Source organism: Microtus oregoni, unplaced genomic scaffold, assembly GCF_018167655.1.
Source record: "Microtus oregoni isolate MIOR12 unplaced genomic scaffold, Mior012 000050F_003, whole genome shotgun sequence".
NCBI classification, from domain to species: Eukaryota; Metazoa; Chordata; class Mammalia; order Rodentia; family Cricetidae; genus Microtus; species Microtus oregoni.
Genome location: NW_024543227.1, coordinates 243,579 through 268,271, shown reverse-complemented (window position 1 = coordinate 268,271; position 24,693 = coordinate 243,579). Strand labels below are relative to the sequence as shown.

Below are 24,693 nucleotides of genomic sequence, written 5' to 3'. Positions count from 1 at the left end.
GTTTAATATCTTAACTGGCAAAACTGGGAAGGTTTAGCCACAAACAGCATTTTTTTATAAAACTGTTGTAGAATAAGTTTGTACTTAATATACACACTTGCCATAGCTGAATTATAATTAATATACTGTATTTGTTGATTATTGCATACTTTACCTTTTGATTTATATTTTACCTGCTTGAGTATCTGTTAGGCAGCTTGCTTAAGCTTTCTATTGAAAACTGTTTTTTTTGTAAGAATTTTATCTATTGGCTCAAGGTCCCTCATAAGACTATTATAACTAGAGCTTTAACCATTGGACATCCAACCAAAAGTTTGCAAGCTATCCTCCTCTTAAGTTTTAAGTCTGCCTTACAGATAGGAAAATGGAAAAAGGAAGCATTTTAACTAATAATGCTGGCCTCATTAGACACCAACATGTAGAAGAATGAAAATAGATCCATATTCATCTCCATGTACAAAACTTAAGTTTAAATGAGCCAAAGGCCTCAGCATATAAAAATTATGTTGAACCTCACAGAGAAAAAATTTTTTGAAGTACACTTTGCCACATCTCAAACACAGCCTCAGTGGCACAAACATTGTGAGAAACCATAAACTAGATCTCTTGAATTGAGAAACTTTTGTATAACAAGGCTATAGAGTGGGAAAAGATCTTTACTTACCATAAATCCCTTTCAAAAATATATGAAGAACTCAGGAAATTAGTTATTAAAAATTAATCCAATAAGAATATTTGTTACAGACCTAATCTGAAAACTCTCAGACGAACTTAAAAATGAGAGACACCTAAAAAATGTTTAAGCAGAACATCCTTTAGCCCTCAGAGAAATGCAAACCAAAACTCTGAGATTTTATTTTATCCTTGCAAAAATGACCAAGATTAAAAATTACTGCTAACAATTTATGCTTAAGAAAATGTGGGTAGGGAAAAAACTCCATTGCTGGAAGTGCAAACTGACAGTCACCTTTGGATCACACATAGTATTGAAAAACCTGGATAAACCAGACTCCCTCATCAGGAAGAGAAGGATCAAAAATCCAGGACTAGCCTGTTCAGCGACCCTGTACCAGGAACTGTCTGAAGACAAAGCCAGACCTTTACCTCGAAAAACGGGTTTTCCAGCTGCAATTATCACAGTACTGTTTTAGGAACTAGCGGATTATGACCCTGGGAGTGGTCCCAAGGCAGGCAGCTGTCCTCCTGCGACCACCACTGTATTTTTCGAATTTATGACCCTCCTGGACCACTGGGCTGTGGCCCCTTTTCAAAAATTTTCTCTTTAGGTCACTAGAGGCTGAACTCCTCCCCCCACCCCCCCAACTAAAGCCACGTGCACTACCTCAGCAAGGCCGGCCTCCAGCGAGCCATGGGGAGACCTGAGTGAGAGTCTCCCCAGCACTGGGGGACCCCCATTATGTCTATTTTTTTAAAATTAGGCAAATATTTACCTCAAAACTTAGCAATAACCCTTTTGGGCCTAAATACAAAGTTGTTTAACCATAAGACCATGGGCTCAGACTTGCTTACAGCAGAGTTACTTATCATAGCCAGAATCTGAAAATAACCCAAATGTACCTCTTTTACACCTAGGATAAATGAGACATCATCCTTTTAAGTATCCATGAACACCACAAAATATCTTGGAATAACTTTAAGCAAGCAGGACAGAAGTTTGAGTCCCGTAATCTCTGCGTGTGAAGGCAGAAATGTTTTTTATTTTTAAACATTATCACTTGGTAGAGTATAACTCCTGCCCTTGATAAATTTAGTGAGAGGCTGGAGTCTCAGCAGTTTAGCCTGGAGCAACACCTGTCAGCAGGAAAGAACCTCAAGCTGAAACAATACGACTCCCACCCAAGAGCGGGCCATACAAATGGAAAAACTTGTATGAGAATTTTAAATCTTGAGAGATCCCCTACTTTCTTGGGAAAGCAGAAGAAACACAGCAAAAATGACAATTTTACTGAAAGCAATCTACAGATTCAGTGTAAATGTCCATTAAAAATTATAGCAACGGGCTGGAGAGATGGCTCAGTGGTTAAGAGCACCGGCTGCTCTCCCAGAGGTCATGAGTTCAATTCCCAGCAACCACATGGTGGCTCACAACCATCTGTAATGAGATCTGGTGCCCTCTTCTAGTGTGTGGGCATACATGGAGGCAGAATGTTGTATACACAATAAATAAATAAATTAAAAAAAATTATAGCAACATTTTTCACAGAACTCACATACAGATTTTAATGTAAATGTTCATTAAAATTATAGCAAAACTTTTCACGGAACTCGAAAGAACAAACCTCAACTTTATGAGAAAGAAATGAAAACTCAGGATAGCCTAAACAATTTTAAAAATTTTCTGAATGTATTACAATCTTTGATTTTAAAACTTTTTTACAGAAACACAGTACTGAAATTAATCTACCTTAGATATAAACTTAGACACCTACAAACTAAAGATTTTTGACCAAGAAGCAAGATTTTTAAAAATGGAAAAGAAGCATATTTACTGTCCTAAATGAAGCTGCAGCTTTTTGAGTCTAGATTCCTTTATAGCAAACCTGCCTGTCAGCTTTTGCTCCATATGGCAGGGGGTTAAAGACATAGGCTCTCTAGCCCTAGCAGCCAGCCTGCTTGGCAGGCATAGCTGTGTGGATTGTACCCTAACTTCTCGCATCTCGAGGGACTCTCTTTTGAGTCCGCAAGCAAACACATAAAGCAAACACATAAATCTCTCTTTTTGACTCTTACTCCTCTCTCCCTGATTGATTGATTTTTTTTTTTTTTTGAGACAGGGTTTCTCTCTGGCTTTGGAGCCTGTCCTGGAACTCGCTCTGTAGACCAGGCTGGTCTCGAACTCACAGAGATCCGCCTGCCTCTGCCTCCCGAGTGCTGGGATTAAAGGCGTGCGCAAATTCCTGTATGAATTTCTCTTCCTTTGAAAGTCCCATATCTTTTTGGACGACAGTGATCCTGCGCCTACCTCATTCTGCAGATGTGTCTGAGTTCTACAGCCATAGAATCTTCTTTTTTCTTCTTGTTGTTGTCCCGGGACCGCGCATCTTCATCCAATAGTTGGCCATGCTCCGAGTCACTGGTTCGGGCGCCACTGTAAACCGCTTTGGGTGGGTTACTCAGTCTAGGGTCTGTAACCCACCTGGCAGTTCAGCTATTCCAGGGTCCCGGAGAGGCACTATCTGGAAGATATGGGGGGAAAGAGGAAGAAGGCTAGGTAGATTTGTCGAAGCCTGTGCTTATTAGAGACAGGTTTACAGTTTATATAGGGTAAGGAATTGGGGGGGGGGGCACAGGGGCCTGGACTCTTGTCGCATGGTTCACGTAGTTCACGTTGGTCACTAGGCCAGGAGGTTACATTCGGTCAGGTCACATAGGCGGGGAACTCACAACTAGGAGTTGACACACCTAGTTCTCTAGATAGTTTGGAATGTGGGGCGGGTTCCACTAACAGATAGCTCTCCATTAACAGCCAATTTGGGTATGGGGTAGGCTCTGTCAATAGAACGATTCCTAACACAATTAGGGGTGTGGGGTTCTCTGCAGACTCCCCAGGGTGATGGTTCTTGTAATGACTTCAGGAGGAAACAGCTCCTGACACCCTATCTTCAGACTCTAGTTTATTTGTTGTTATTTTTAAACATTATTTGGGATGTCTTTAGGAATAGTTGCATCATATCTGCAGGTAATTTTGGCTCTATCAGTTGGCTTGAGGTTTCTTGAATGTCAGAAAAATGTAAAAATGATTACAGGGTGAGGGGCTGTGTGTTCCCTCTCATATCCCCTTCAATGCCCTGTCTTTCTGTCTTATTTTGGGACAAGCAGACCTCCCCATGCACAAATATAAATATAGACAAACGTATATCGCAGGATACAAAAGTCAATCGAGAATGAACAAATGATCTACACAGGACTAGAGAGACATCTCAGAAGTTAAGAGTGCCTTTTGCTATTGCAGAGGACCTGACTTCAGTTTCCAGCACCCATATGGTGGGTGACAGATGTCTGTAACTCCAGATCCAGGGGAACTGACAGTCTCTTCTGGTCTCAGTGGGCATCTGCACTCAAACGTGTATTTGGCACACACAGACATACAGGCAGACCCTCAGTAAATAGGGAAAATAAACCTAAAAGAAGTCCAAATTACAACCTAAACATGAATCTTGTAGCAGAATACAATTGGATGTTCAGGTTCATGAATTACAAACAAACTTCTTAGATACGGCAAACCCCCATTCATTAAATGAAGAACAGGAGTGTTAAGAATTCCATAAAGTGAGAAAATGTCTATTCTTCCAAATATATGATAGAAACATATTTTTCTTACCTGGGAAAATGAATGTGGGAAATTGTATATCAGATGACAGTCTTCTTGTATCCAGAATACAGAAAGCTTCTAAAGGAGACACTAAGAAAATAAACAATTCAGGAAATAAAACTTGACCAGAAGGGTGAATAGATGCTCCACTAAGAGAAACATACAGCAGCAACATGCTTAACACTTAGGGAAGAGAGACAGGTGATTCTGATGGGACTCTCGACACCCATATAAAATACTCAGAAATAAAGACTTGTCATACAAAGACCTGGCAAGTTTGTGGAGGATGACTCTCAAATGCCCACTGCTGGTGGCCATGGAAAACAGGATAACTTGGAAAAATCTTTTTCTGTTTCTTCATATGTTAATTGTCATCTGGCCATCACAACCCAAATATATAACCTGGAGAAAGAGGACATATTTTCTTTTAAAGACTTATTTATTTCAGTTCACAACAGCTTTATATACAAGACACTGAAATTGAAAACAACCTCAGCAACAGGCAACAGGCAAAGACTCATTTCCCAAAACCAGCACGGCAGTTTTCAACTGTTAACTCCAGTGCCAAGGGATTCAATGTCCACTCTTGGCTTCCATGAGCAACAGGCATGCATGAGCTCTTCATACCTATATGTAGGCAAGCATATATACACATGAAATAAACTAAATTATAAAACTTGCCGTGTAGCTATACATTGCTACACTATTTCATATTAAGAATGAACAATTATCATGGGCAACAAAAGAGATAAATTTAAACATATATTCAAGATGAATGAAGGCCAGATGTCTCTAAACTCTGGTTTTATCCTAATACATTCCAGCATATATAAATTTGTCTATAATATCAGATTGTTGTATTTTTCTGCAGACAGAGTTGGGCAGTGGTTGGGTATGAGAACCTAAGTAACATAAAGAAACTTTATGGATTGGTAAATAATAATGAAACTTATACCTACCTGAGTATAAGAAGATGTCTATTGTCATTATGGGGAAAAGTGGAAAAATACAAATTACGTTTTATATTTGGTGACTTGGACTTCAGAGATTGCCCCATGGTTAACAGGACTTGCTGCTCTTACAGAAGACCTGGGCTGGGTTCTCAGCACTCACTTGCTGGCCCACAATGGACTGCATATCTGTTTCTAGGGGAAACAACACCCCTTTCTGTCCAAAGCAGCACACCCTGATCCTGAAACCAGAGCAAAAGAAACATACACTGACCCTGAGACTAGAATCAATTCACTGGCCCTGAAACCAGAGCCCAACGTTTTAAAAAGGCCAGTGAAATAAACACACTTTGCCCCTGAAACCAAAGCCACAGAAACACACTCTTCCACTTACCAATTCAGCGAAACAAACTAACCAATCTCTCAGCATAAAAGGAACCAATCCCAGAGCAGGAAAACAAGCTAATCACTGAGCATGAAACCACCCTGTACCTGTTCAGTTGGGAGCTGCCTTTCCCACTCTTGCAGGGTCAGCCACCTCCTGGACTCTTCCCTCCCAGTGAATCTCTTAAATGAGGCTTGGGTGAGACCTTCTTTGCCTAAGAAGAACAGAGAAGCAATGACTTCAACTGAAGCAAGGCAGAGGTGAGGGGAGCAGAACTGGAAAAGCTTCTCCTAGCAGAGCAGAGTTGTTACTCTTCTGAGGATCTAAGGAGAGCTGTAACAACCTAGCTGGGGTAACACTCCCCTACCAGAGCAGAGCTGTTAATTTGGGGCAAACTTTCCCTGAAGCAGGGCTGTGAGCTCCTAAGCTTAAGGTGAATTTGTGATATTCATTGATGCCATCTTAAAAGGATTCCTCTAGCCAATACTGGGACAAATGGAGCATGGAAATAGAGAACGGCAATAGAGAGGAAAACAGTTTAGGAAAATGGGTGTTGAGCCATACTGATAAAAGTCAGCACATGAGTAAAGAACTATGGAGATAAGTAAGCAGTGTACTACACACCAGGTCATCATTGAAGAGGACCAGGAGAATTATAACAAATAACCTATCACAGCAGTAAGTGATTAACTAACATTCACACATATATATCCAGGGACATATCTGCACAAGCATGAGTATATACACAACACACACTAACAAATGTCAATGTAAACACACAGCTCTCACCTCGAAGGAAGAAGAGAGTTCATTCTGGAGTCAAATATATGTGAGTAAACATGAGTGAGACAGGTTTATGTTAGTACAAATTACATGTCACAATGTGGAAACAGTTTCATGAAGTTTTTATAATCACAGAATGAAGAAACTGTAGACTCTCCTTCAGTGCATTGGAGATAATATTAAGTAGACTATTATGGTAAAGCAGAGAAACCTCAGCTACTAGCTGCTATGTGATGACACACAGTACTTTGACTCGCAGAAACTTAGAGCTTTGTTAAGGAGACATATTCTGATATTTTAAATGTCAGGTCCAACGTCATCTGTTAGTGACAAGGTATTAGGTAAGTCCAACACAGGGGGCCCAAGGATTGGCTACTCATGGGCTCAAGAGAACACAAAGGAAATTGTAATTAGGCCCTGGGACTGCGACTTCCACCATCTCCATATCACTGCAGGTCTAAGAGTCAATCAATCAGGCTTTGCAGACCAGCCTCTGCCAAGGAATTCCTGTACAAACACACACACACACACACACACACACACACACACACACACACACACGACACACACACACACGACACCTCTCATTCTCACTCTCCTAGCTCCCTGGTGTTTACTGAGAGCTCAAGGGGTACAATCACGTTACAACAGATTCGTCTCTGACCACACACAGGATGGTGAGAGCTCCTAAATTATGTGGTCTAAATGAGATTCCTGTGACGATGGCCATGGACTTGTCTCTGGGACATTTCTCTCATTTGTTTCAGACTGTCAATAATAACCTGTAAATGCCGATAAGAAAATAGCGACAAACTGCATTACACATCAAATAACGTTTTCATCATGGGATAATCCATGCTTTCAACAAAATATATCCTTTGTAAGTTTCATTGACACTTGTTTCCTGACAGTTTACAGAAGATTTAATAATTTGTTCACAGAAAAAACAATACGTATCTATTTGTTTAAAAAATAATAGCAGTTATAGATGAATCAAAAAGTACAAATATTTGTGCATTATCGCGACAGATAGATCCATAGTGCTGATAGGCCGAGAGATTTCCAAACATTGCTGAATTGGAGACAACCTGTCTTAATGAAGGACAACTATGTTCACGGCTCAAACAATACATTATTAGTAAGATGTCTGTTGATTCAAAACTGAGCTACAGATTCGATGCACTAACAATAAAATAGCACTTACTCTTTTTAAAAATTCTCGAAAAACCAAAAAAAAAAAAAATTGAGTGGAAGCCGGGCGGTGGTGGCGCAAGCCTTTAATCCCAGCACTCGGGAGGCAGAGGCAGGCGGATCTCTGTGAGTTCGAGACCAGCCTGGTCTACAAGAGCTAGTTCCAGGACAGGCTCCAAAACCACAGAGAAACCCTGTCTCGAAAAACCAAAAAAATATAAATAAATAAATAAATAAATATAAAAATTGAGTGGATAATTCTAAACATTGTAGACTAAATATATAGCTTGTGTAAACCTTAGAAACAGACAAATGTTAGAGAACAGCATTGCCTGATAGGAGACCTCTGTTTGAACCTACAGTAATTGGACCAGCATGCTTTTGAATCAAAGTTGGCAAGAAAAAGTCCAAAACCAACATTCCACGCTCACATCCACACATTTACAGACCACTGCCTATATCGAGTCAACATTTTTCCTGTGTCTGATGCTGGCATCAAGCTTGTGTGTAGTGCGTGTAGTGTGTGCTGAGAAGAACTGACCATACTCCTGCTGCAGCCTCCCAGGCACTGGGATTACTGGCATATGTACCATGATTGGATAATTGGAGAACTGATGTTTCACAAATAAACAAGGCAATTTGATGCATAAAGATGGCCTTTCAGGAAGCAATACTGAGGCAAGTGTATATCCAAACCCACAAATATAAACTAGGACCTACATCGTATCATATGTGAAGACCATTCAAAATAAATTACAGATGTAAAAATATAAAAATCAGCCTATAAATGTCAAACAGAACACAAGAAGAAAATCCCTGTCACTGAGTGCCAGGCAAAGATTTCGCAGACAAGACACCGAATAAAAACCGTAATTGAAGAACTAGAGAAGGTGGGATCTTACAATTTAAAATCTCCTGCTCTTCCAAAGACATGGATGAGAATTGAGATGATAAGTCTGAGGCTAGGAGAAAAGTTAGAAATACATATATCTGATAAAACATTTCTAACATTTCTATGAAACATACGGAAAACCTCAAATGTCAGCGAGCAATCTCACGCACAGAGTGGGAAGTCGGGATCACAGAGTGCTCATTTGGCCTCATTTCCCTCCTGCTCACTCTCCGACAACTCCCCTCCTGGACAATGGCTCCAGCACAGCCCTGTACAGAACAGCACAGGAGGAGGCAGAATGGTCCCAAGTCTCTCTCCTTCCGGAGAAACACAGGCTGCAAGCACGAGGTAGGAGTGGTCCTACTTGGGTCTGGAATCCCCGCATCTGCCTCCCAACCCTCAGAAAGATTCTGGTGCTCACCTCCGGGAATCCATAAGCTCAACTCAGTCCAAACACCAGGAACTGAATGCTCCTTTCCAGGACATCGTCCGGTCGCCATTTGAAAAGAGTCGCCATAATGACCCCGGTTTCTATGACAACCGTAATGCTGCCTCCCCCTTAGTAACCAGGAATGGCTCCGCCCAGCCCTCCCTTACTTCCTCTCAAAGGAAGAACTCTTCACCCTTGTTTTCACCCAAGAAAGCATACCCATTAGAGAAACTGTCCCCACTACGAATGCAGAGCTTTTCTTTTTTTTCCGCTCTGTGAACAAAGCATATCCCTAAAAGCCCGACCACATTGTACTCACCAGACCATGGTGGTATCTATGGAAATGTCGTCACAAAGATGAACATTGCTGTCACGGTGACAAATGAGCAATTTTATCCAATAATTAGCTATGCATATATAACCTCATCACGGGACTTTAAATTCTGGGACACCTTGCACAGAAACATCCTGAAAAAAGAAAATCAAAGGTTAAAAGTATTGTCTTGGAGATGCCGGGGCTCGAACCCGGGGCCTCATATATGCGAAACATGTGCTCTACCTCTGAGCTACATCCCCACACCTGGTAACAGTTTCATCAAAGCCCTTGTGAAGTCAGAGGAACCGAGCCAACGTTCAGAGTCTCTGCAAGGGTCTGCATCAGGTCCTTTGAGCATACTGGATTCCAGGTTGAGTTTAGTGCTTTGATAGGATTCTTGGGACATTTGTTGCATGAGAAAACAATCTATTTTCAATCAAAGGAAAAATAATAACAATAAAAATAATAACAACAACAATTATAAGAACAAACCTTATATTCTTTGAAGCATGGTAAGCTAACAATGAATGATACTTTGAATTACTCAGTCCCATCAATTTTACTTCAACTTTACCTGCAGGTGGTTCAACATGCCAGTATCATGGGGAATTAATAATAATATGTTGCTGATATGCGGTCATATTTGAGAGTATGGGTAGCTTCCTGAAACCCTCTCTAGCATACCTCCTTTCTCTTTTAAAAGACGCCTTAGTTTCCGGGCTTGAAAGGCAGTTTTTATAATCTTGGTCAGGCTGCTCATTTTGTTTCTTAACGTTGCCAATACTGTCCATCACTCCATTTATGGCAATAACTAAATGTGCGGTAGCTATTGGTTCACAAAACCCTAAGGTGCTGTCACTTTCTGCATGTTTATGTATCTCACCGCATGCTTTGTAAGTTTCAAAAATGAGAGGTTTTCTGAAATATGTCGTCTTTTCATACATCACTTAGTATATGTCTCAATATACAAAATCATTAAATAAATATTTCATGTATGTTCAGATGAGTTAGAAAAGTGAGTATTTTTAAAAAGAAAACAATCATTTTTTTTTCATTTACATACCATCCAAGTTTCTATTCCCTCTCCTCAGCCCATTCCCTCTTCTTACCCGTCCCCCCAACCTTCATCTACTCCTCAGAGAAGGCAAGGCACATTGCCCAGAGGAATTTATACCTGGGGCTTTAATTTAATTCATTGGTCCATGTGTCTGCTTTTATGCCAATACCAAACTGTTTTTATCACTACAGCGCTATGGTGAAGTTTTAATTCAGGGATGGTGATGCCTCTGGAAGTTCCTTTATTGTACAGGATTGTTTTAACTATTCTAATTTTTTTTCACATGAAGTTGAATATTGTTCTATTAGTCTGTGAGCAATTGTGTTTGGATTTTGATGGGCATTTCTTTGAATCTCTAGAATGTTTTTGGTAAGATTGCCATTTATATTATGTTGGTCCTACCTATGCAAGAGCATCCATGAGCGTGGGAGATCTTTCCATTTTCTGATATCTTCTTCAGTTTCTTTCTTTAGAGACTTAAAGTTCTTGTCATATAGGTGTTTCAGTTGCTTAGTTATAGCTACCCCAAGATAATTTATATTTGTGGCTCTTGCAAAAAGGGATGTTTCTCTGAGTTCTTTCTCTTTATTTTATCATTTCTATATAGGAGGGCTACTGATTGTTTTGTGTTGATCTTGTATCCTGCCACATTACTGAAGGTGTTTATCTGCTGTAGGAGTTCTCTGGTAGAGTTATTGTGGTCACTTATATGTACGATCATATCATCTGCAAATAATGAAAGTTTGACTTTTCTTCCTTTCCAATTTGTATCCCTTGATCTCCTTTTGTTGTCTTATTGCTCTAGCTAGGTCAACTAATACTATATTGAAAAGATACGGAGAGAGTGGACATCCTTGTATTCTTCCTAATTTTAGTGGAATCACTTTGAGTTTCTCTCCGTGTAATTTGATGCTGGCTGTTGGCTTGCTGTAAATTGTTTTTATTGTGTTTAGATAGGTTCCTTGTATCCTGATCTCTTCAATACTTGTACTCCAGATGGGACTCAAACTACCTCATATTCCACATATAGCACTTGGGGCATATACCCCAAGGACACTTCAACCTACCAGAAGGTCACTAGCTATTCCATGTTCATTTCCACTCTATTCCCAATAGCCCAAAATTAGAAACAACCTAGATGTCTCACAATATAATAATGGATAAAGAAAATGCTGTACACTTATATAATAGAGTATTATTCTTATTTCAGAAAAAAAAGACATCATGATATTTGCAGGTTAAATGATGGAACTAGAAAAAAAATTCTGAGTGAGGTAACCCAGACTCAGAAAGACAAACATGGTATGTACTCACTTCTAAGTGTATATTAGATGTAAATCAAAGGGTAACCAGGCTGCGATCCAGAGCTCCAGAGAAGCTAGGTAACAAGGAAGCCCCAAGGAGGGATGCATGGATCGCCCTGGGAAGGGGAATTAGATGAAATCCCCTGGGTAAACTGGGGGTGAGGCCGTGGTGAAGGAGAGGCAATGGGGAAGGAGAACATGAGGGAACAGGATGGTCATAGAGAATGGAGTGGGAAAGCAATGTAAGAGGGAACTTGATAGAGAGAGTCACTATGGTTTTAGGGAGAAACCTGGTGCTAGGGAAATTCCCAAGAATCCACAAGGATGATCCCAGCTAAGATTCCTAGCAGTAGTGGAAAGGGTTCCTGAACCGGCCTTCCCCTATTATCAGATTGGTGACTACCCCAACTATCATTATAGAGGCTTCTCCAGTAATTGATGGACTCAGATGGGCCTTCTGTATGTGGAGAGATAGTTGTGAAGTTTGGACTATCTGAGGGGGCCCCCAGCAGTGGGATCAGGATCTATCCTTGGTGCTCAGCCTTGTTTGTTGGTGCCCTTTCTCTGTGTTGAGATGTGATGCTATCCTTAATGCAGGAAAGAGGGACTTGGTACTGCCCCAAATTAATGTGTCCTTACCCCTCGGGAGGAGTAGAGAAGGTGTGGGCTGCTGTGGGGAGGCATGGGGAGTGTGAGCAGAGGGAGAACTGTGGTTGGAATGTAAAATGAAATTTAAAAAACAAATTGATCAATTTAAAAAACAATAGAGCCCACCCCCCAAATCCTCTTAGCCAAGACTGGTGGTTCATGCCTACAATCTCAGCACTTAGCACATGGAAAAAATAGAATGCAATATACAATAATAAACATTATTCTTTATTTTTGTTTTATTATATTTTATTTTGTTTTGGTTTGTTGTTATATCTTAGAAGCCTGTTTTTTAAAATGAGAGACAGAAAGGAAGTGGACCTGGATGAAAGAGACTGGGTGGAGCTGGGAGGAGTAGAGAAAGGGAGTCAGGAGAAATTGTATTCAGATTATAGTGAACTTGAAAAGAATCTCTTTTCAATAAAGGGGGTGGAGAAAAGTTTTAAAAAGAGAAGATCATTGTAGGACTTCAAATTAGAGGAAACTTATTTAAGTTTCTGTGCCAAATGATAAAGTGCATATAAATATATATCTATATCTCATGCAACATGTGGAATATATCATACCTGAAAATATGGTTGCTATTTATCTGACAGTGCTGGTGAACATGGTGCATCTCACTGTGCACTTCTAATTTCTAGGTTTCATGCTGAATGTGAAGAGACAAAGAGAAGACCGATATGTATAGCTGAGTCCCAAACTGCCTCATCCATACCTTCCTGAGCCCATACAAGCATGCACAGAGGCAGAACCTTTCCCTGCCCCTCTAACAACAGCCAAGGCAATGAACAGAGGCTGCTTTGTAATAAGGCATTTACTTTTGATGCTTTCCTCCCTTTAGCAGGGCAGGGTTCTGGGAAGATAGCAAAGGAGGGGAAAGAGGAGAAGGGAGAAGGGAGGGAGAAAGAGAGAGAAGGGGTGTGGAGAGGGAGACAATGGGAAGAGTCAGGCTTCCAGCTAGAGTCAATTTACCACACCAAACAGCCTGGGAACCCTTTGGGACTAAGAGGTTATCTGGGTTGTTGGTGCATATTTTGAGTGTATTCACTCTTGATTTTAGCTCCATTGTAGCCAAGCCTACATTTTCCTCTAGCTTCATGTGCAGAGATTTCCAGGGCCAGTCCTTTTCCATTAGCTGAACTCAGTTTGCCCATCTGTATACTGGGACTCTGCCTTCTAATCTTGGCTCTCAGTGCCCTTTTCAGCAGGCTATGCTTTTGTTTATGAGTAGGTTATTCTTCTACCCCGATCTGTCTGCTCACGCTAGATATGGGCCATGTTGTATCTGCTCCTGGACTCTGCCCTATGGTTCTTTTGTGAGGCCCTCCATTTGCGCTCCTTAGACTGGGGAGGGGAGTCCCTGCTAAGTCTTTATTCTTACTAAGTGCCTGTTGTATGCCAGGTGCTGTCTTCCATGTTACCAACTCCTCTTGGCCGCACTTGTTATAGATCTGCTTGGATTAAATGCCCCTTCTCCACCGAGTTTTCTGTGGCAGGAGTGGCACCTTTCTCTTGGTGTTCTTTCTCCTCTACCTAACCTCAACAGAGCAATGTGCTGCTAATCCCCTTCTCAATTGTCTGTAACTAGGTCTCTGACGTCAACATTCAAGTCTGCATCATTTCCAGAACATGGGAGACATACCTCCTCTTGGTACCATGCAGACTTAGGCCTGTAGTGAGGCTTTCCCTTCCAAACCTTTCCTGCCCTTTCTGGAGACTAGGACAATACTCCGTGCTTTCCACTGCCCTCCACTCTGCCTCAGCCAATGGATCCTGAATAAATAGCTGCGGTGGATTTAGGAGGTTGCCGAGGCAGTGGGCCTCTGCCTGTGTTTAACAGTACCTGAACACACTTTTTAAAAAAAAAAAAAATGGAGAGCTCACCATCAGATTCAGACTCCTTCCCTTCTATTGGGAAATCCTTCCTTGAAAGGAGCTGAAGTCCATCTCTGAGACCGGGAGTCATACGTAGTCAGCTAAAGAAAGCTCATGGACACCAGGCAAGGCACCCACCCCCTCAGCTATAGGAATTGTATCCAGAGTCAGATGATCAGCTCCAAGCGATATAGAAATTGAATAAAGGGTTGGATCCTCTGATTTGACTCAACAGTCCTGGTCATTACCTATGGACCTCCCCGACCTTAGACTACGGAATATGGTGGCTGAGGCCATGACTCGAGTCTTCCCAATGCTGACCACCTATCTGCAGGCTGTTCGTGGCTAGTTTCTGGAACAGAAGCATCTGCCCCTGAAACTTTGTTGTTTAGCTCCTCTACCACTATGCCTTCATTCCACGTCCCCTCATTCCTCCCTGTTCTGATTGGTGTGAAAGGAAAGGCAGATGACATTAATGCCCACTATGTGACAGATACTTTCTTACATGCTAGCTACTATGTATCATAATGCTGTGCAAGCATGTAGCATTGTTATTCACATATGATGAACATAGTAACTGAGACCTAAAGCAGTGGAGGTATAATTTTAGTTTTGCATTGCTCTGGTTATGGTAGCAAGCTTAAGAGGGCAGGTTTTAAAGCCAGATTTCATGAATTTGAATCTCAGCCCTTCCACTTCACAGCAGTGTGACTGTGAGCAAGTTACTCAACCTCTCTGAATCTCCGTGTTCTTACTTCTAAAATGGTAGTAATTATGCTAACAATTTAAGAAACATTGTGATGACTGACTATATATAACACCAAAGGCCCAAGTTGTTAACATTGAATATCATATCAAGGATTTCTTATAACTATTATTCTGTTAATTTTTCTTGCTAGAATTTATTGAACCCCCCATTAAAGACTGGGTATGCTAGGCATTCTGCATTTAAGATGGTCCCTGACCTTAAACCAAGTGTGGTGGCTCATGTTTGTAATATCAGACTATGGGAGGATGAGGCAGAAAGATTGCACGAGTTCAAGGCATATCTGGGCTGCAGCGTGAAAGCCTGCGTCAAAATAAAAAAATGCGAGCCGGGCGATGGTGGCGCATGCCTTTAATCCCAGCACTCGGGAGGCAGAGGCAGGCGGATCTCTGTGAGTTCGAGACCAGCCTGGTCTACAGAGCTAGTTCCAGGAACAGGCTCCAAAGCCACAGAGAAACCCTGTCTCAAAAAAACCAAAATAAATAAATAAATAAATAAATAAATAAATAAATAAAAAATGCGTAAGGATGTTAAATCTTGTTAGTTACACAAATGCTTCCTTTTTCTTGAAGAGAAGCTCAGGACTCAGGTCTCAGAATTGCCTAGCCTGAGGTTTCCAGCTCTGAGTAGTACCATCATTTCTGCAACTGGAACCACAGCTTGGTGGGATTGTGGGAAATGCGAATAAGGCAAATTGTCTTTATTAAAGGGTTAAATAAGACAAAGTCTTTTTTTTTTAATAATAGAGAATCCACTTGAAAAAAATTGAAATTTCCCCCGGGCCAGCACTTCTTCAAATCAAAATGTGTGTTCCACGATGCATGGTATTCTCAGAATTTGTGCTTCACTTACCAGCTAAGCCATTTAAGTTACCCAAGTGGATAAGCATGTCAGGCCCAGCTCTGACCCCTCAGGCTAAGGCACAGGCTCCCTTTTGTGGTAGAGATAAAAACCAAACCAAAAACCAAATGGGATTCTGCTCAGTGTTCTTGACTTTGATTGGGCACGGCTATGTGCCATTCTGCGCAAGTCAAACTTCTTGCCTTGCTAAAATGGCTTTGTGATTATTTTCTTGAGACTCCAGACCTAGTTCTATTTCTTTTCTTTTCTTTCTTTCTCTTTTTGTTTTTATTTATTTGTTTGTGTGAGGGTTTGTTGTTGTAGTTGTTGTTGTTTGAGACAGGGTATCTCTGTGTAACATCCAGACTTATTTCTAAGAAGAGTAAGGCCTACATCCTTACAGTCCTGCCCAAGAAGAGTTTAAAACAGTTCATAGCTGTCAGTCTCTATTTCTTTCCAGTGAATTTATCAGTCCCTTGAATTAGAAAAGGGTATGGATTTGGAGAGGATAGTGATGGGAGTGTATGAATCCGTGTTCTGAGAGCAAGGAAGATGCAGGATCTGCCTATGAAAAGCCTTGAGATATTCTGTTCTCAAGGAACCCATGTCTGAAAGTGACACCCACTTCTGTTCCTCGCTTCATTGAGTCTGAAGGTGGTCCAAGCTCTTTGTTAAGAGCTCTCATGTGAGGAAGGAGCCTGAGTTTCTTCTGAGTTACTGTGAAAGTAGCCCTGTTGTAGACCTGGACGTCCCATTCCGTGGAGAGACTTGACAGAATCTTCCTTTGTATCTTTCTCTTGAAGCCACAACCCCCACTTTCTGAATTTCAAGGAGACTAATCCCTTGTCTTGGAGCTTGGTCCCATCCCAATATACAGGCAGTAGGATGGAGGACTCCTGGGTTTCTCCCTCTTTGTGCCAGTTCCTGTTGATCTCCACCAAGGATCTCTTCCCCGACTCTCCCAACTTTTCCAAGAATAAACCTTGGAACATGAAAGATTCCAGAAAACTAGGTGAGAAAGGCTCCCATTTAAACCTATAAGAAAGATTTAGGATGGGGAATATGGGATTTCCTTGGTGGAGTCTAGAACCTCTGGGTAAACCCAAGAGTATGAGCTTGCTGGGAGGACAAGGGATACCTTACCTCCAGGAAAAGAGGAGGCTTCGGTTCAACCTCCATTCCTGTACAGGTGACCCTGCAGTGGGAGTTGCTCAGTGCTTGCCATAGGACAAAGGATCCTTGAGAGGTACAAGCTTCTGGGCATAGCTCCTATGTTGGGGGTAGCTGCTGTAAGAATCCTATTCCTGACCTAGGAAAGGAGTTAACCTCTCCTGGTATTGGTCAGGAAAGCTTCTAGGGGACCTAACTTCCCAGAACATGTAGTAAGATGATTACAATTTGAGTTAATACTCCTTAGGAGGAGACAGTGGGTCCCTGGCAGGGGGCTATTGAGATTATAGATCACATCTGATCTGAAGCAATCTACCACAGGATGGAACAGAAGAGATAGGGGCAGTATATCAGCTATCTGAGTCACGAAGAGAGTTATGAATTTGGGCCACAGTTAACCTAAAAGGGGCAAGGAACCACTCACAAACAGACAAGCTATGTGCTGTCCTCACCTTCACATGGCAGGAAGGTATTACTATACTTGTTTGACAAAAAGAAATGGATGCAATGCATAAAAGACTTAGCATGACATCAGCAAAGCACTGTGCTCAGGGATTTGTACTTAGCCTAGTCCCACTGCTGTGCAAGATGGACCTGAAAGTATCACAGGGAGTAGATCCAACTGTATGTGGGCTTAGATGGTGTGGAAACTGGATTGGAACCCATGTTATGGCACCTGGTTGGAGCTCATGCTTGTGAGAATACTCTTTTCTTCTTGGTGGCTGTCAGGTAAGGAAGGACGTGGCCCACCTCCCCGTTTCCCCTTGCCCTTGAAGGCTCAAGGGTTATGAGCTCTGAGGGTTATTCTAACACCTCATCACTCACCTCTTTGCCCAGAAAATTGTCACCTCATTTGCCCTGAGGCCAAGACAGATGCAAGTTGTTGAACATTTCTGGGAAATGCTGAAGAACTGTCAGTGGCTCTGCTATGGATAAAAAGAGAGGGAAGAGGCTAGTAGCAGAAATAACAGCCACATCAGGAGTTAGACATTTAAAGTCTCAGGAAGCTCTGAACATAAAGAAATCCAGACATGATCTCAAGTCAGCCTGGGGTGTTATAAAGTCGTCTAACCTGGAAGAAGAGATAAGGTGTGTGGGTAAGGCTCGAATGTAGCCAGAAGTCATTACTTTACCAACTATGGACTTCTGAGATTCAACAAAGTACCCAAAGCAATCTATCATGAAGAGGAAAAGTCAAGTGCACTAACTACATCAGCCATCGGGACCTCAAGGTAGTCAGGAAATGGGGGCAGAGGTGGGCCCTGTATGTCTAAGGTATCTAACAACACAGGCCACTCTCTTACTTAGACATTTTCTTTCTTTTTTTTGTTATTTTTGACTTATGTTTTTCTTTCTTCCTTTTATTTTTTGTGATTCTTAACAAAAAATAAAACTTGGAACCAAAAACATAATTCTTGATCATAATGTAACCTGTCTTTACCATACTAAAATAGGATTCTAATATAAGTTTTAGAATTTATTTATTAGTGGGCACAGTTTTAGAAGATCATAAATGACAGTAAACTAAAAATTACTGACTTTTCTAGTTGATTTTTCTGAAAGTCATATACCTGTGCTTGGGAGCAAGTGCATCAGATGAAAAACTGGAAAGACAGGAAAGGGTTGTGTCTCAGTGAAAGATTGTGGGCTCATGCTGTCCAAGGTCCTGGGTCCAATTCTCAATATTAAGAAGTAAAAAGTAGAAGTAAGGTAGCAGAATATGGACAAAGACGAAGAAACTAAATTACAGAATTAATAAATTTTAAAGAAATAGGCTACTATAATGTAAAAAGTAAGTAAGGTCTAAGGTTGGAATAAAATTCAGATCATTATTTGACTAAGGACCTATATTTTCCTCTGGGTGTGGTGAAAAGTGTCTATAATATATAATGCTAGCAAAAGCTGTGAGGGAACTGAGGCAAGAGGATCATGAGTTCTGGGCCAGCCTATTATATGGCGACAAATGATCCTGTCACAAAACAGAAGAAAGTATCCAAAGTCAAACAACAAGCATATGTTGTTTTTATATTCTGAACCCATCAGGGGCTATCACAATGATGAACCTTGGGATGATCTTCTATACAGAAAAATTACTCAAAAGTTCATTATTCATTGACTCATGAATATTTCAGACCAAGAAGGCTTTAATGTCACCAAATGCAAAGGTATATCCCAGTCTAGAGTATCATATAAATCTCATCATGTGAGTAGAAAAGCTTTTAGATTTTAGTCTTAACAATCCCCAATTTCTGAGTCACAGATGGTCATTTTACAATCTCTTCTTATCTTTCACATTATTGCTTACATCCTGTGAAAACAATAACTACTTTTAAAAAACTTGGCAATATCTCAAACCATTTTAGAATAAGGACAATGTATTGTTGCCATATGTGATCTTGTAAACAATCTTAATTGGGTTAAGAATGTAGCCTCAAACAAATTTTTTTCCTTTTTTACCGATTTTATTGAGCTATACATTTTTTCCACTCCCCTCCCTTTCTCTTTCCTCATGTTCAACCCTATTCTGCTCCCACTTTACTCAGGAAATCTTGTCTTTTACTACTACCCATGTAGATTAGATCTATGTAAGTCTCTCTTTGGGTCCTCATTGTTGTCTAGGTTCTCTGGGATTGTGATTTGTAGGTTGGTTTTCTTTGCTTTATGTTTAAAAACCACTTATGAGTGAGTACATATGATAATTGTCTTTCTGGATCTGTGTTGCCCCACTCAATATGATGTCTCTAGATCCGTCCATTTGCCCACAAATTTCAAGGTGTCATTATTTTTCTCTGCTGTGTAGTACTCCATTGTTTAAATGTACCACATTTTCCTTATCCATTCTTTGTTTGAGGGGCATTTAGGTTGTTCCCAGGTTCTGGCTATGACAAAAAAAAATACTGCTATGAACATCTTGGAGCACATGTCCTCGTGGCACGATTGAGCATCCTTTGGATATATACCCAAAAATGGTATTGCTGGGTCTTGAGGAAAGTTGTTTCCTAATTTTCTGAGAAATTTCCATACTGATATTCAAAGGGGCTGTACCAGCTTGCACTTCCACCAGCAATGCAGGAATGTTCCCTTTATCCTACAATCTCTCCAGCATAAGTTGTCGTCAAATATGGTGTGGGATTCCCCTCTGTAGGCTATGAATATCATTGGTTAATAAAGAAGTTGTTTTGGGCCTGTGATAGATTAGAGAACAGGTAGGCAGGGAAAACTAAACTGAATGCTGGGGAAAAGGAGGCTGAGTAAGAGAGAAGCCATGGAGCCGCCACCAGGGAAAGGCATGCTGAAACTTTTTCAGTAAGCCAGAGCCACATGGCAACACAGAATACTAGAAATGGTTTAAATTAAGATATAGGAGTTAACCGATAAGAAGCCAGAGCTACTGGGCCAAGCAGTGATTTAATTAATACAGTTTCTATGTGCTTATTTTGGTTCTGGTTGGCTGGGACAAACAAGCAGCCTCATACATCTTTACATGGCTTGTTTTTCTTATTCTATTACTTTTTCTACACGTTTAATATTTATTTCTGTCCATTTGCATGCAAAATTCAAGAAGCCCTTGTTTTTTACTGCTGAGTAGTACTCTAATATGTATATATTCTATACTTTCTTCATCCATTCTTCCATTGAAGGACATCTAGGTTGTTTCCAGGTTCTGGCTATTACAAACAATGCTGCTATGAACATAGTTGAGCATATACTTTTGTTGTTTGATAGGGTATGTCTTGGGTATATTCCCAAGAGTGGTATTGCTGGGTCCAGGAATTTGATCCTGAATTTTCTGAGAAACCGCCACACTGCTTTCCAAAGTGATTGCACAAGTTTGCATTCCCACCAGCAATGGATGAGTGTACCCCTTTCTCCACAACCTCTCCAGCAAAGGCTATCATTGGTGTTTTTGATTTTAGCCATTCTGACAGGTGTAAGATGATATCTTAAAGTTGTCTTGATTTGCATTTAGCTGATCGTTAAGGAAGTTGAACATGACCTTAAGGGTCTTTTGGCCATTTGAAATTCCGCTCTCGAGAATTCTCTCTTCAGCTCAGTGTTCCATTTTATAATTGGGTTTATTAGCATTTTACAGTCTAGTTTCTTGAGTTCTTTATATATTTTGGAGATTAGATCTTTTGAGTTTTGGGGCTAAGAGACAGAACATTAATTTATTTTAAATGGGAAACTGCGTATGCAAGAGGCAATGACCAGACCCTGGATGAAAATAGCGCTGTGATCGGTCATTCTTTCACCGCACAGATTGAGTGAACAAAACACTTCTTCGCATCATCTTCAAGATTGAAGGACAAACCAATTTGCCTTTGAATACATCTAATATGCCCGCTAGTCCATGGCACTCCATGCCAGGCTTCCAGCTGCCTGGGATCCTACTTCATCTTCTCAAGAAATTCCCAAAGTCTTGGGTGCTTTAAAAGATATCTCCAACACAAAGCTTTCTCACTTTAATCTCTGGAGAACACAAATGTCTGACTCTGTTGATTTAACAAGTTGCAAACAAGCAGCCTCTATTTGTTCTTCCATGGGTAGCCCCTCTGTCCCTTCACCTAAGCCTTGGATGGTTCTGTTATCAGTAGCCTTGAAGCCTCAATAATGGGATGTTGTTGCCTCTCTTCCAAAAGAACGAAATGTCCCTCTGAATGGAGACATTCCACTCTCTCCCTGGTGAAGAGTTGGTTCAGTTGGGTCAGCCAACCAGAAGACCAAAGGATCCCTTCTCCAAAATGGGGCTCCTTCCACTTAAGCCACACTAGAAAGAGAAAGGGGCCATACTGATTCATCTTCCAGGAGGTAATCTGCTTTCCCTTACCATACCCCTGCCCCTCCAGCAGTCTCCCACAGAGCTGCAGTCTCTCACCCTCTTGACTCTGGCCACTTTACTTCTTTTCTAGGTGTTTTTTTTTTATGCACTGAAATATTTTGCCTGCATTGATGTCTGTGTACCATGCAGGTGCCTGCTATCCAAGCAGACTAGAAAAGACATCTGATACCCTGGAATTGGAATGGTTGTGAGCACCCTGCTGGATGCTGGGAAACTCACCCAAGTTCTCTGCAAAAACAAGGGCTGTAAAGGCGTCAGGGTTTCTCTCTTAAACTCTAAGGACATCGTCATCCAACAACTAGAGAGAACGCTCAGTGATTAAGAGCACTTTATCTTTTTTCTCTTTTTTATTGTTTTTATTGACCTCTACATTTTCTCTGTTCCCGTGTATTCTTCCTCCTCTCTCCCCTTCTATCCTGTGCTTTGACCCGCATGCTCCCAGTTTTTTTTTTAAAGATCTTATCTTTTTCACCTTCCTATGAAGGTTTATGTATGTCTCTCTTAGGGTCCTCTTTTTTTCTCTAGGTTCTCTGGGATTGTGAGTTGTAGACTGGTTTTTCTTTCCTTTATGTCTAAAACCCATTTATGAATGTGTACATACTATATTTCTCTTTCTGGATCTGGGTTACCTCACTCACTATGGTTTCTTTCTAGATCCATCCATTTGTCTGCAAATTTCAAGATGTCATTCTTTTTAACACCTAAATAGTACTCCATTTTTAAAATGTACCACATTCTCGTTTTCCATTCTTTGGTAGAGGAGCATCTAGGTTGTTTCCAGGTTCTGGCTATGACAAATAATGCTGCTGTGAACATAATAGAGCACATGTCCTTGTGGTATGATTGAGCATCCTTTGGGTATATACCCAAAAGTGATATTGTTGTGTCTTGAGGTAAATTGCTTACTAATTTTCTGAGAAATTCCCATATTGATTTTCAAAGCTGCTGTAGAAGGTGTGCACTCCCACCAGCAATGGAGGACCATTCCCCTTACCCCACATCCTCTCCAGCATAAAATGTCATCACTGTTTTTGATCTTGGCCCTTCAGACATGTATAAGAAGGAATCTCAGAGTTGGTTTTATTAGCCTTTTTCTGATGAGCCCTTGATCTTCCAGAAGACCCTTGGTCAGTTCTCAGCATCCAAATATAGGATCATAAACATCTGTTAAATGCAGTTTCTGGGAATCAAACACTCCCTTCTCTCCTCTTCCAGCACCATCCACCCAAGGGCTGTACATGTGTGCATGCAGGCAAAATACCCATACACATAGAAGAGCATAAATAAATCTAAACTGTTATTGTCATCAAATATTCATTTAGTATTTTAAAATCACATTATTAATGAGACCCAGAACCTCAAGAGGATGTGCTCATTTTTCTGGAATCAATATAGATTATTAAAATAATTGTTTATGGTTTTGTTTCTTGAGGCAGGCTTTCTCTGAGGAATAGCCTTGTCTGTCCTGGAACTCACTTCGTAGACCAGGCTGGCTTAAAACTCATACAGATCTTCCTACCTCTGCCTCCTCAGTGCTGGGATTAGAGGCGATCGCCAGGGCAGATGTCAATATGTCTTAAAATATATAATAAAGATGAGATGAACTATTTGTTTCTTTGGGGTGTTTCTCCTCATAGTATAAAAACGTTTGGTTATTTTTTAAAAAATCTATAATTGTCTGACACAGAAAAGTTAAGGAAGTCTGGTAATTTAGTAATGGGATCTGAGTATCAGTAATGAGGTCAATCTCTCTTCTCTTCTTAGTTCTTAAGTCTCTTTATGAATGTGTGTGGGTTTAATTTCTCTCATTTATATTCCCCACAAATACACACACATGTCACTCTTTTCTTTTGGGTTACTATCCCCGTTAAAGAACACAGTTGTAAACCTTTTATTCTTATGCATTTTCACATGTAAGTAAATCCCTTGTAGTGTTTGTGTTCAGAGATTGCGCACTGATCAAACAGTGGTGATGCTACCAATCAGCTGGCTGGATGCCATTTGCTTCACCTGCATAGAAATCCCTGTGGGTAGATGGGAAGGCCTTCAAGTTCTGATAGATGTCAGATTTTCCTTCCCACTGCACTTGACAGCTGCCAGCCATGACTGTATGCACATTAGTATGGAAACAGGGTCCCTCGGCCCTTTAAGTAGTACGGAACTTTTGGTCCTAGAACGTTCACATTGCCCAGTTCTTTGTTCCAACTTGCACCACAGCTTCAGGGCAGTCCAAGTACCATGGCTCCTCCATCCCTAATAGTAACCATTGGTACAGCTCTTCTGTAGGTCCAGGGCTCAGTGCTACTTAACCCTTAATACAAGATGGCATTGCAAGTCTGAGCCCCAGCTTCTAAGACTCTTGACCCTCTCCACAACCAAGAACTGGACCGAGCCCCAGGAGTCCTGTTGAAGAGAGAGAGAGGAGGGATTGCTCAAGCCACTTTGGTCAAGGTCACTCACAGAGACAGCACAGCTGAGCTGGTGGGAGCTCAAGGACTCTGGACCTGTAGCTAGGGAGCCCACATGTGACTGACCTAGGCCCCCTCTTGTGTGTGAGAGTGTAGCCTGGTCTATTTGCGGGACCCCTAGCAATGGGATCAGGACCTATACCTGGTGCAGACTCTGATACTCAGAACCTATCCCCATGCTGGTTGCCCTAACCAGCCTTGAGGCAGGGGGAGGAGCTTGGTCCCCCTTCAAGTTGATGTGTCAGGCTTTGTTGACTCCCTTTGGAGGCCTGCCCCTTTCTTAACAGACAAGGAGGAAAAATGGGTGAGGGGAGTAGATAGGGTGGGAAGAAAAAAGAGGAGAGGAGGGAGGGGAAACTGTGGTTGGGATGTAAAATAAATGAATGAATAAATGAATAAATAATAGAAATATCCTTGACCCTGAAATATATAGATAGCCCAGTGG

General features: G+C 41.1%; 1 long non-coding RNA gene and 1 other non-coding gene across 3 annotated transcripts; both read right to left on the bottom strand.

The window, feature by feature from the left end:
- Positions 1-5,462: 5,462 nt before the first annotated feature.
- On the bottom strand, positions 5,463-9,015 carry LOC121436752. 2 transcript variants are annotated; one of them, XR_005972759.1, is made up of 4 exons: positions 8,956-9,015; positions 8,705-8,803; positions 5,776-5,882; positions 5,463-5,525 (listed from the first exon to the last, which is right to left on the bottom strand). It is a non-coding gene; the product is annotated as an uncharacterized LOC121436752 (long non-coding RNA). The 2 variants fall into 2 exon arrangements; XR_005972758.1 differs by lacking the exon at positions 8,705-8,803.
- Positions 9,016-9,468: 453 nt separating this feature from the next.
- Positions 9,469-9,540, bottom strand: Trnaa-cgc. The gene has a single exon. It is a non-coding gene; the product is annotated as a tRNA-Ala (tRNA).
- Between the last annotated feature and the right edge of the window lie 15,153 nt (positions 9,541-24,693).